The following is a 12,691-nucleotide window of genomic DNA, read 5'->3' on the forward strand; positions in this document are numbered from 1 at the left end:
TAGCTTTCTGCTCATTTTATCTTCTTTCTTTTACCCTGAAACACACTTCAACCTTACTTTATTTGCAACTTACACTATCCCTCTCAGCAGCTTATGTTAACCCTTTAAATTTCTGCAACTTTCTCCTTATAATCTTTTTGTTTAATTTAACCAAAATGTGAGGCATTTTTCAGCCCCTCAGAGACCCACCATTGGCGGCTGGTGGTAGACCTGGCCCTCCATAATGTCAGGCATATTGAAGTCAACAGGCAGAAGCAAGGGCCTTCCATCCATGTCTCGAACATTTTATCTGGCCTCTAGTGGGATTGTGTATTTCCTCCCTGGTAAAGAGAACCTGTAACAGCTACTAACAAGCACCTCAAGTGGAATGGTGAGAAAACAAGAAGAGAGTCAAGAAAATAGAGGACTGCCAAAGAGGACAAACAGCATTCAGTCACACAGAATGACAATCAAAAGATTAACGGACAAAATACAGAAGTGCGCACAAAAACAAAAAAACAAGGGGCCACCGCAAAATCACTACAAAACTGAAATGATTCATATGGGAGCTTCCATGACCTCACCAAAGACAGATGAAGGGGAGTGGATTCTACATCACTCCTCCCCAACGGGACAGCAAAGACGGATGGAGGAGAGGAGATTCTACAAAAATGATGGTTAAGTCAAAGGTGCCCTCTGGAGACCAGCCAACATCAAATGCCAGCCACTCCAAGAAGCAAAAAGTCTGCCAAGGTCCCTTCTTAATAGCAACTGACAAGTTGTGTGCTCTAGCCCTAACTTCAGTCCAGTGGTCTAAAGTCAAACTCAGAGGAGTCCCATCATCAAAGTCACAAGTAACACACACACACACACACACACACACACACACACATACACACACACACACACAAAAGACCTAAGACACACAGAAAAGGACCACTCTGGAAATATAGACGGCTGGGAGGGCAGGTCTCTTCTAAAATCCAGGAGAATTTCCGAATCCCTACTGTCACCCAGACGGGAATCTCCCAGGCATCCCTGGGGTCCCTCCACACCTCCTGTGATATCTCCCAGGGCAGCGCACTCAGTGAACCCCTGGCACATCTACCAATACTCACATCCCCCTGTCTCCTCCTGAGATGCAAGCTTCCATCTCTACCCAAGACATGAGTGACTGCAAACACCAGTACTCACAAGCAACTATAGACCCAGAGTCCAGCCAGCACAGATACACAAAGATACAACACAAAGACACAGACACTATCTTACTTCCAAGTGGGTCTTCGGACAGGAGGGTGGTTGCTGATCCTGGATGAGCCTCCAAATGAAAGTCCCCAGGAGAAGGAGACTCTCACTCAAGTCTACAGATGACACAACCCACAAGAACTCAAATAACACTGTCCTTGTTGTAACCACATAAGGTATATTGATAGGAACCAGTGCACTGGGGTCAAGACTCATATCCCATGCAGGGGTAGAGGAGTTCGACCCCGAGTAGCTGAGAGAAGAGGTATTTAAAGGAAGAAGCCACAACCCAAGGGGATAGGGATGGCATCACTGGAAATTGTCGAGAATACCAGTGAAAATTCACAAGAAGTTTCCTGTCTTTCAAGATGGCTTTTAAGATTGTAATCCATCTTTATCATCAGCTAATTCCTGGAAAAATCTTCCTGTTATCTTTACTAGGTTAGGATCATTTACTTAAGGTATATTCTTAAGCCCTTTCATCTAGTTCTTGGGAGAACAGGCTCAAGAAATGTAACCCTATACCTACGTACAGGCAGAGAACAGGGTCTAGAATTTGAGGTATTTAGGGCTACTTAGGGGTGAGATAGCATTTTAGCTTTTTGAAACTTCTGACTTCTTGGCTGCATTTTTTATTCTTTCCCTATCCCTGTGGGAATGACAGATTCCATACTTTTCTTCCTCAACGTCATCCTGATCTTTTATCCACAAATGCAAGAAGACTAAAACTAGCACTGTTATTAGATGCGGGATCTTCAACAGCGAATGGGGCAGAGCTGACACCCTGCTCCTGATGATCAGTTCTGTGATACATTTTCCATTGGTTTGTCCATCGAATTAACCATAGCTCAACCATCTTCCTGCAGTCTTATTCAAAGAATTTCATGTGTGTTTTGTACTGCTCTGGTGTGAGTAGAGCAACATAAATGATACCAAGGCATGGTGATGCATACCTTAAATCCCAGCACTTGAGAGGCATGAGCATGAAAATTTTTATAAACTTGAAGCTAGATTGTTCTACTTATTGAGATTTCTTCCTAGGCAATGAAAGAGAAGATTTATTTTATTCTACTAGAATCATCCTCAAATGCACATTCCCTTTACAACCCTCCACCCCCAAAATAACCACACTCTCCAACTTTTCCAATTTTCTCTTTTCATCACCTGGGTCCTACTATTCCCCTCTCAATCTCTTCTCTTTCCTTAAGTTGGGAATATATTTTTCCAGTCAATATCCTTTTAGGTGTTCATTAATGTCTTTCAAAGAGCAACATGTTCTGATTTTAATATCTTTATTTGGTTTTATTATTTGCTTAGATATGGCATTCTGATGGAAAGAGACTTACTGGTGAGACTGTTTATGTCACGATATGTGATACAGTGCTGTCAGCTTCGCTCATGACTCTTATGAACCACTTGTGTTAATCACCCATGATGCCTGGGTTAGAATCTGAGGTGGTGGAATTTGGAGGTGAGGCTTTTGGGAGATGATAATGTCATGAGGGAAAACACTTTCAAATGAGTCTCATGTCCTTATTAAGGAAAAAGACAAAAGAAAATCTAGTTTTTTCTCCTCTGTGTGAATACACAGAAGAGAGTCATCTAGGAACCAGGAAATGGCCTCACCAGGCCACTGAATCTGGGCAAACTTTATGCTGTACTCCCTTGCCTTCAGATACATGAGAAATTTTTTCTTCTGCTGAAGACAGAGACCACTTCAGAAAACCACAACAGATCAAAATTATTTATTGATCCCAGTTACAATAGATATACCTAAAAAACAACCACTAGGCATAAGGATTGGGCACCTTGAGGATTTGTGTGAAAAGCCTTAAAGGCCAGATGATCCTGGGGTCTGCTGTGATATTTTGTCATGTGGAACTATCAGAAGCTACAGCCACAATGTCTTATCAACATGACTGTTTAAACATGTGCTGAGTAAGGACAACAAGAGCTATGCTAATATGGATGTAAAGGATGTGTCTTCTAATTTTGTCCCTTAAAACTTATTTTGTAAGATTGTAGGTTCTTTGTATTGCCATGGTCATTTCAACTGTTTTATTAATTTCTACTAAAATTTTTTGAGAAGACTATTATTGAAGTTAAAGAAGGTAAGGAGATTAATGAGCACACATTTGAAAAGTGTTTCCTCAGGAAAGAGCATATGTCAGCAGCTTGACAGCACACCTAAAAGCTCTAGAACAAAAAGAAGCAAATACACCCAGGAGGAGTAGAAGGCAGGAAATAATCAAACTCAGAGCTGAAATCAACCAAGTAGAAACAAAAAGGGCCATAGAAAGAATCAACAGGACCAAAAGTTGGTTCTTTGAGAAAATCAACAAGATAGATAAACCCTTAGCCAGACTAACGAGAGGACACAGAGTGTGCGTCCAAATTAACAAAATCAGAAATGAAAAGGGAGACATAACTACAGATTCAGAGGAAATTCAAAAAATCATCAGATCTTACTATAAAAACCTATATTCAACAAAATTTGAAAATCTTCAGGAAATGGACAATTTCCTAGACAGATACCAGGTATCAAAGTTAAATCAGGAACAGATAAACCAGTTAAACAACCCCATAACTCCTAAGGAAATAGAAGCAGTCATTAAAGGTCTCCCAACCAAAAAGAGCCCAGGTCCAGATGGGTTTAGTGCAGAATTCTATCAAACCTTCATAGAAGACCTCATACCAATATTATCCAAACTATTCCACAAAATTGAAACAGATGGAGCCCTACCAAATTCCTTCTACGAAGCTACAATTACTCTTATACCTAAACCACACAAAGACACAACAAAGAAAGAGAACTTCAGACCAATTTCCCTTATGAATATCGACGCAAAAATACTCAATAAAATTCTGGCAAACCGAATTCAAGAGCACATCAAAACAATCATCCACCATGATCAAGTAGGCTTCATCCCAGGCATGCAGGGATGGTTTAATATACGGAAAACCATCAACGTGATCCATTATATAAACAAACTGAAAGAACAGAACCACATGATCATTTCATTAGATGCTGAGAAAGCATTTGACAAAATTCAACACCCCTTCATGATAAAAGTCCTGGAAAGAATAGGAATTCAAGGCCCATACCTAAACATAGTAAAAGCCATATACAGCAAACCAGTTGCTAACATTAAACTAAATGGAGAGAAACTTGAAGCAATCCCACTAAAATCAGGGACTAGACAAGGCTGCCCACTCTCTCCCTACTTATTCAATATAGTTCTTGAAGTTCTAGCCAGAGCAATCAGACAACAAAAGGAGATCAAAGGGATACAGATCGGAAAAGAAGAGGTCAAAATATCACTATTTGCAGATGATATGATAGTATATTTAAGTGATCCCAAAAGTTCCACCAGAGAACTACTAAAGCTGATAAACAACTTCAGCAAAGTGGCTGGGTATAAAATTAACTCAAATAAATCAGTTGCCTTCCTCTATACAAAAGAGAAACAAGCCGAGAAAGAAATTAGGGAAACGACACCCTTCATAATAGACCCAAATAATATAAAGTACCTCGGTGTGACTTTAACCAAGCAAGTAAAAGATCTGTACAATAAGAACTTCAAGACACTGAAGAAAGAAATTGAAGAAGACCTCAGAAGATGGAAAGATCTCCCATGCTCATGGATTGGCAGGATTAATATAGTAAAAATGGCCATTTTACCAAAAGCGATCTACAGATTCAATGCAATCCCCATCAAAATACCAATCCAATTCTTCAAAGAGTTAGACAGAACAATCTGCAAATTCATCTGGAATAACAAAAAACCCAGGATAGCTAAAACTATCCTCAACAATAAAAGGACTTCAGGGGGAATCACTATCCCTGAACTCAAGCAGTATTACAGAGCAATAGTGATAAAAACTGCATGGTATTGGTACAGAGACAGACAGTTAGACCAATGGAATAGAATTGAAGACCCAGAAATGAACCCACACACCTATGGTCACTTGATTTTTGACAAAGGAGCCAAAACCATCCATTGGAAAAAAGATAGCATTTTCAGCAAATGGTGCTGGTTCAACTGGAGGGCAACATGTAGAAGAATGCAGATCGATCCATGCTTATCACCCTGTACAAAGCTTAAGTCCAAGTGGATCAAGGACCTCCACATCAAACCAGACACACTCAAACTAATAGAAGAAAAACTAGGGAAGCATCTGGAACACATGGGCACTGGAAAAAATTTCCTGAACAAAACACCAATGGCTTATGCTCTAAGATCAAGAATTGACAAATGGGATCTCATAAAACTGCAAAGCTTCTGTAAGGCAAAGGACACTGTGGTTAGGACAAAACGGCAACCAACAGATTGGGAAAAGATCTTTACCAACCCTACAACAGATAGAGGCCTTATATCCAAAATATACAAAGAACTCAAGAAGTTAGACCGCAGGGAAACAAATAACCCTATTAAAAAATGGGGTTCAGAGCTAAACAAAGAATTCACAGCTGAGGAATGCCGAATGGCTGAGAAACACCTAAAGAAATGTTCAACATCTTTAGTCATAAGGGAAATGCAAATCAAAACAACCCTGAGATTTCACCTCACCCCAGTTAGAATGGCTAAGATCAAAAACTCAGGTGACAGCAGATGCTGGCGAGGATGTGGAGAAAGAGGAACACTCCTCCATTGTTGGTGGGATTGCAGACTGGTAAAACCATTCTGGAAATCAGTCTGGAGGTTCCTCAGAAAATTGGACATTGAACTGCCTGAGGATCCAGCTATACCTCTCTTGGGCATATACCCAAAAGATGCCTCAACATATAAAAGAGACACGTGCTCCACTATGTTCATTGCAGCCTTATTTATAATAGCCAGAAAATGGAAAGAACCCAGATGCCCTTGAACAGAGGAATGGATACAGAAAATGTGGTACATCTACACAATGGAATATTACTCAGCTATCAAAAACAACGAGTTTATGAAATTCGTAGGCAAATGGTTGGAACTGGAAAATATCATCCTGAGTGATCTAACCCAATCACAGAAAGACATACATGGTATGCACTCATTGATAAGTGGCTATTAGCCCAAATGCTTGAATTACCCTAGATCCCTAGAACAAACGAAACTCAAGACGGATGATCAAAATGTGAATGCTTCACTCCTTCTTTAAATGAGGAAAAAGAATACCCTTGGCAGGGAAGGGAGAGGCAAAGATTAAAACAGAGACTGAAGGAACACCCATTCAGAGCCTGTCCCACATTTGGCCCATACATATACAGCCACCCAATTGGACTAGATGGATGAAGCAAAGAAGTGCAGACCAACAGGAGCCGGATGTAGATCGCTCCTGAGAGACACAGCCAGAATACAGCAAATACAGAGGCGAATGCCAGCAGCAAACCACTGAACTGAGAATAGGTCCCCTATTGAAGGAATCAGAGAAAGAACTGGAAGAGCTTGAAGGGGCTCGAGACCCCAAAAGTACAACATTGCCAAGCAACCAGAGCCTCCAGGGACTAAGCCACTACCTAAAGACTATACATGGACTGACCCTGGACTCTGACCCCATAGGTAGCAATGAATATCCTAGTAAGAGCACCAGTGGAAGGGGAAGCCCTGGGTCCTGCTAAGACTGAACCCCCAGTGAACTAGTCTATGGGGGGAGGGCGGCAATGGTGGGAGGGTTGGGAGGGGAACACCCATGAGGAAGGGGAGGGGGGAGGGGGATGTTTGCCCGGAAACCGGGAAAGGGAATAACACTCGAAATGTATATAAGAAATACTCAAGTTAATAAAAAAAAAATAAAAAAAAAAAAATGAAAGACAGCAAGAGATCAAAAAAAAAAAAAAAGAAAAGTGTTTCCTCGGTAGATGTTAGAATAGGTCACTCTAAACATTATTATATTATGAATTACAAAAATTGCTTACTGGTTAAGATCATTTAATATTCTAGTAAAGGACCTAGTTTACTTCACAACAACCAATTCAGAGGAATCACAACCACCTATAACTACAGATCAAGGGTATTTGTAATTAAGTACCTGTTTAGGAATCAGAAGGCACCAAAATGTACCTATTACAAATAGAAACAAGTGCGGATGTGCATACAAGTAAATATTTAAATACATAAATCAATAAAAGTAAATGAGGTATTACTATATGAATTGGAAAATAAATCCATATTTGTATATATGCTAATATATGTATATATTAGAATTGTGATGGAAAACTCTTTAGCGGTGAGATTCTTTATGTCTCCTTATGTGTACAGTTCATTCATGAGTCTTATGAATCAGATATGTTAATCACTAAGAATCCTTGTTTTAGAATTTGAGGTTGTGGTGTTTGGAAATGAGGCTTTTGGGAGATCATTAGGTCATGAGAATAAAACACTTAAAATGAGACACAAGTCCTTATTAAAGAAAAAGACAAAATGATATCTAGTTTCTTATCCTGTGTGTGAATACACAGAAGAGAGTCATTTAGGAACCAGGAAATAGCCTCACCAGGCCACAGAATCTGGGCAACCAATGTGCTGTACTCCCTTGCCTTCAGATACATGAGAATTTTTTTTTCCTCAAGACAGAGACCACTTCAGAAAACCACAACCGATCAAAATTAGTTATTGATCCCAGTCACAATAGATATACCTAAAAAAATAACCACTAGGTTATATATATATATATATATATATATATATATATATATATAGAGAGAGAGAGAGAGAGAGAGAAATAGAGAGAGAGATAAATTGATAGATAGATATAGATACAGATATAGATATAGATTACTTTAATGTCTGAACACAGTATTAGTATTAATACAATTCGTTAGTTTCTGGTTTTAAATGGAATATGCCTTATATCCATCTGTATATCAATATTATTTAATTAAAATTACCACATTTCATCTTACTCTGATTTTTTAGATTTGAGTGGATAATTTTTGAGCATCTGTCAAATTTAGAAAGCTAGAAAGGGACTATGAGAATGTAAAAGTCAGAGGTCTTATAGGGTGAGAGAATTAGCAGAAGACATGTGCTAGGAAAGTAGAGGATGAAAGTGTAAAGACGGAAAGGCATAGTGAGATATAAGGAAGTGTGAGGTTTAGATATCAAAAAACAAGAAGATTAATAAAAATCTATCATTTTGTGATTTAACTATGTTGCTTTCTATTTTAAAAGTGTACTAGTGGTTACTCAGAAGGCTGAGTGTTTAAAGTCATGGAATGCCCTTGTAGAGCACGAAAGATTTATTTCCAGCATCCACATGGCTGATACAGTACTCCCTTTAACCCCGGCATCAAGAAATCTGATTCCTGTAGATGGCACTAAAACATACATGTACAAACTTCAGGAACAGACATGGACATTAAAATTAAATCAAATATTTCAAAAGTATAATTTATAAGAAAAATTTAAAGAGGTGTATGATACATGCATAGACAATGTTCATAAAAATAAGAAAAGGGTTGATAACTGAAAACATAGCACCAAATATGAGATATTTTCCTAAGATTCAAAAAGGCCCCAGAGGGTCCTAAAACAAAAGGAACATCGACTCTCTTCTTAGGTGTCTCCCTAAAAAAAGAGTAAGACACTGTATCTGAGGAAAAAAATTATTCTGGCTATAGTATATGCAGAAATCATGTTGGAAATGATGTGGACATTTCTTTCCTGCTGGGTACTTTTCATTTTTTAGAAACTGATGTGAAGCCTATTCTGGAGAAAAGTTATCAGTAGTTCTACCCAGCAAGGTACATTTAATTCTATGAAGCCTATTTGCCAGGCAACATGTGTATGCTGGTGAAATCCTTGCAAAAGAGTTCTGGGAGCAACCACCTCCTTTTAAAGTAGCTTTGAATTTTCTATCACACGTGAAAAAGAATTCAAGGATGGAGTTGTAAACTTCAAAGGGCGAATCAGTAATCTTTTATTTGGGAAATTTTTGCCAATGAATATCCATTTTTTCAACTGAATATGTTTGAGACACCACACTTAATTTAAAATTATCTTGGTGCCATTAAAATAGTAATCACACTCAAGTAGGAATATTTCAGAGATGTCCATTTTTTTAATTGACTACATAATCTAATGATTATAGGTATATAGAATTCTTCAAATATAACAATGTGTGGCACCTAACTTTATACTTTCTTAAAGTTAATTTGGATATTATTGCATATATATACATATACATATACATATAGTTTTATTTTATTTAAATTTTGTGCATTTGTGATAACATAGTTTGGAAAATGAAGTTAAAGGAGAGTAGAACCAAGATGTTGGATATGGATAATATAAAAATATGTTGTTTATATTTATAGAATTATAAATGAATGAGTTAAACTGGTTTAAAAATAAAATAAAGTACTTTGTTGGTGTTCTTTTGACATTTCTACAGTAAAATAACATAGGAATATTTAGTGGCTCATTTTTCTTTATCTGCAAACATTTTATAATTTTGTTTGTTACCTGCCGTGCCATGTGATTATACCTGTTTTTAAGCTGGTTCTACTTTTATGAAGGTTCAGGGTACAGAACTCTAATTATGATTTTTCTTGACAGCACTATAATATCACTCACTGGGCATACAGTCATGAATTTCAATTGGAAAATTGGTAAAAATGTATGAAAATGTTATAAGGTCCTGCCTAACTAGGGAAAGCAGGAGATCTCTGGAGAAGTATCCTATGTTGCTGGTTAAGTATTCAGCAGGCCAACAACCCCCAGACCAGATTTACATATAAATGGGTCTTTTTGACTGGGGGCCTGTATATTCTATCTTGTTTTTGCATTCTAAATCTCAATGAAATGAGAAAGATACCCTCTATCCCTTGCTGGATCTATCTTTGTATGTCAAAATAAAAAATAACAGCCTTACATGTGGTAAGGCCTGGTACCTGTGTCAGACATTTTGAACAGCATAGATTCTTGTACTTTGTGGAGCTTAGGGATGGTGAAAGGATCAAATTCTCTTAAACGTGAATGTTAAATCACTAATCCATATGTTCCCATTTGGAAGTACACTTGCCAGGTAGATGTTTTCTTCCCTCCATATTTTTCAGATATTTCTGATCTCATCAGTGTATGAGTTTGTTATCACGAAGACAACGAGGGGTTTGGGAGAGAAGTATACACATGGTGGGCTCAAGTTTCTGTATGAGACCTGTGTGCTTTCTTCTTAATTCCCCTTCTTTACCAAATTTTGGGGCTGGGAGATCTTTTAGCTCTCCTAAATTCTTCCTTTTATGAGTGTAATTTCATGGCTCAACTCACAGAGGTTACATGTTTAGCAGAATTCTTTTGTATTCATTCATCAGAGCTACTGCCTCAACTCTCATAAGATGCTTGAGTTTGGACCCCACACAAACCTCTTACATTTGCTTTTCCAGTTTTATCTCTGGCATGTGTTCACTATGTTCAGCTCTGAAGTAACAGTGCCTGTGACACCAAAAATGAACAAATGTGTTCCATTTAACTTGAGGGCAGCTTCTTCTGGAATATAAGGCACAAAGTCTCGAGGTGACAGATTTTGCTTTCTCTCAAGTGGTACGCACTTCCTTGTCCCCGGGAAATAGTGGTGGAAACTAGAAGAATATGCTTTCCTTTTAAAGTAGTAACGTTCTCTCAGTTTCTCTACTACTTATTAATGTGTCTTTCTCAGAAGAAAATGCCTCAGAAGAAAAAGTATTCATATGGTGGTACCCTGCATGGTTTCCAAGGAATTTCTAGGTGTACATAGTCCTCCAGTAGACAAAATTTGGGGCCTAAAATTTCCAATTCACAAAATTGGAATTGGAGTCTTGCTGTGAGCAGATCAGAATATGAGGAATAATGGCTAGAGGCGTGATCTTCTCAGTAAAGATGACAAATCTCACTGGAGTCTGAATCCTCATTTACTGAGCCATAGATGTGACCAGCACTCACATTTTGGCCCTTGATTAATTTCTCGCTGTGTGGCTGGATTCTGTACAGGACCCAGCAATGTTCTCATATGTGCTTTAATCAAACACTGATCTTGGGAAATAAGGCCAATGAAAGTAAAGGTTGCAAGGTCAAACCTTTCTGCAACAAATGTTAGAAGCCTAGCCAATCTTGGCCTATTCCAAGAATAGTCCTTAGACATTGAACCTCCTCCTGTGTCATTGTAACCCTTCACGCTCTCCCCCAACACTTCCCAAGCCCTGAAACCAGCTTGGAATCTGCATCAGGTATACATAGTTGGATGGCTCACCTGGGCATAGAGAAATAAATGCTCAGTGCTCCCCACCACCCTCTGTATATCCTACCCTTTTTGAGATCCTGATTTCCTCCCTTCCCTTCTTCTATCCCTTTGAGAATAACAGATTAAATACTCTTCTTCCTCAGGTTCATCCTGACCTTTCTTGCACAAATGCAAGAAGACTGAAACTAGCACTGTTATTAGATGCTGGATCTTCCGCAGTGACTATGACAGAGCTGACACCTGCCCTTGATGAGCAGTTCTGTGAAATATTTTACAATGGTTTGTTCATCCATCAAACAATAACTCTACCATCTTCCTCAGTCTTATTCAAAGAATTACACGTGTTTTTTACTTCTCTGGTGTGAGTAAGGCAACATATATGATACCAAGATATGGTGGTGCATACATTAATTCCCAATATTTGAGCAGTATAAGCAGTAGGATTTTTATTTATTGAAGCTGGATTGTTCTACTCAGTGAGATTTCCTCTGTAGGACATGCAGGAGAAAAATTATTTATTCTTTATACCATCTCCCTCAGCAATTTAAGTTCCTTTACACTCCATTCTCCCAAACAAAATGCCCTGTCAAACTTTTCCAGCTTTCTGCTTTATAACAGAAAACAAAATACCCTGTCAAACTTTTCCAGTTTTCTACTTTATAACACCTGGGTCCTACTATTTTTCTCTGTCTCTTTCTTATTTAAGCATTTTGATTATGTTGTGAATATATTCCTCTAGGCAATAACCTTTTAGGTGTTCAATAAGGTCTTTCCAAGAGATGCTGATTTTAATATCTTTATTTGGTTTCCTTATTTTGGTTAGATAAAACATTGTGATGGAAACTGACTAAGTGTTGAGACTGTTTATATCACCTTATATGCTACTCTCCACTGTCAGCTTCTCTCAAGAATCTTATGAACCAGATATGTAAATCACCAACGATCCCTGTGTTGGAATCTAAGGTGGTGGAATTTGGGGGTGAGGCTTTTGGGAGATAATTAGGTCATGATAGAAAACTCTTAGAAATGAGACTCATGTCCTTATTAAAGAAAAAGTCATCTAGTTTCTTCTCATGTGTGTGAATACACAGAAGAGAATCTTTTAGGAATCAGGAAATAGCCTCACCAGACCACTGAATATGTGCAACCACTGTGCTGTATACCCTTGCCTTCAGATACATGAGAATTTTTTTCCTCAAGACAGAGACCACTTCAGAAAGCCACAACAGTTCAAAATTTGTTACGGATCCCAGTCACAACAGATATACCT

Source organism: Rattus norvegicus, chromosome 8 (assembly GCF_036323735.1).
Source record: "Rattus norvegicus strain BN/NHsdMcwi chromosome 8, GRCr8, whole genome shotgun sequence".
Lineage (NCBI taxonomy): Eukaryota > Metazoa > Chordata > Mammalia > Rodentia > Muridae > Rattus > Rattus norvegicus.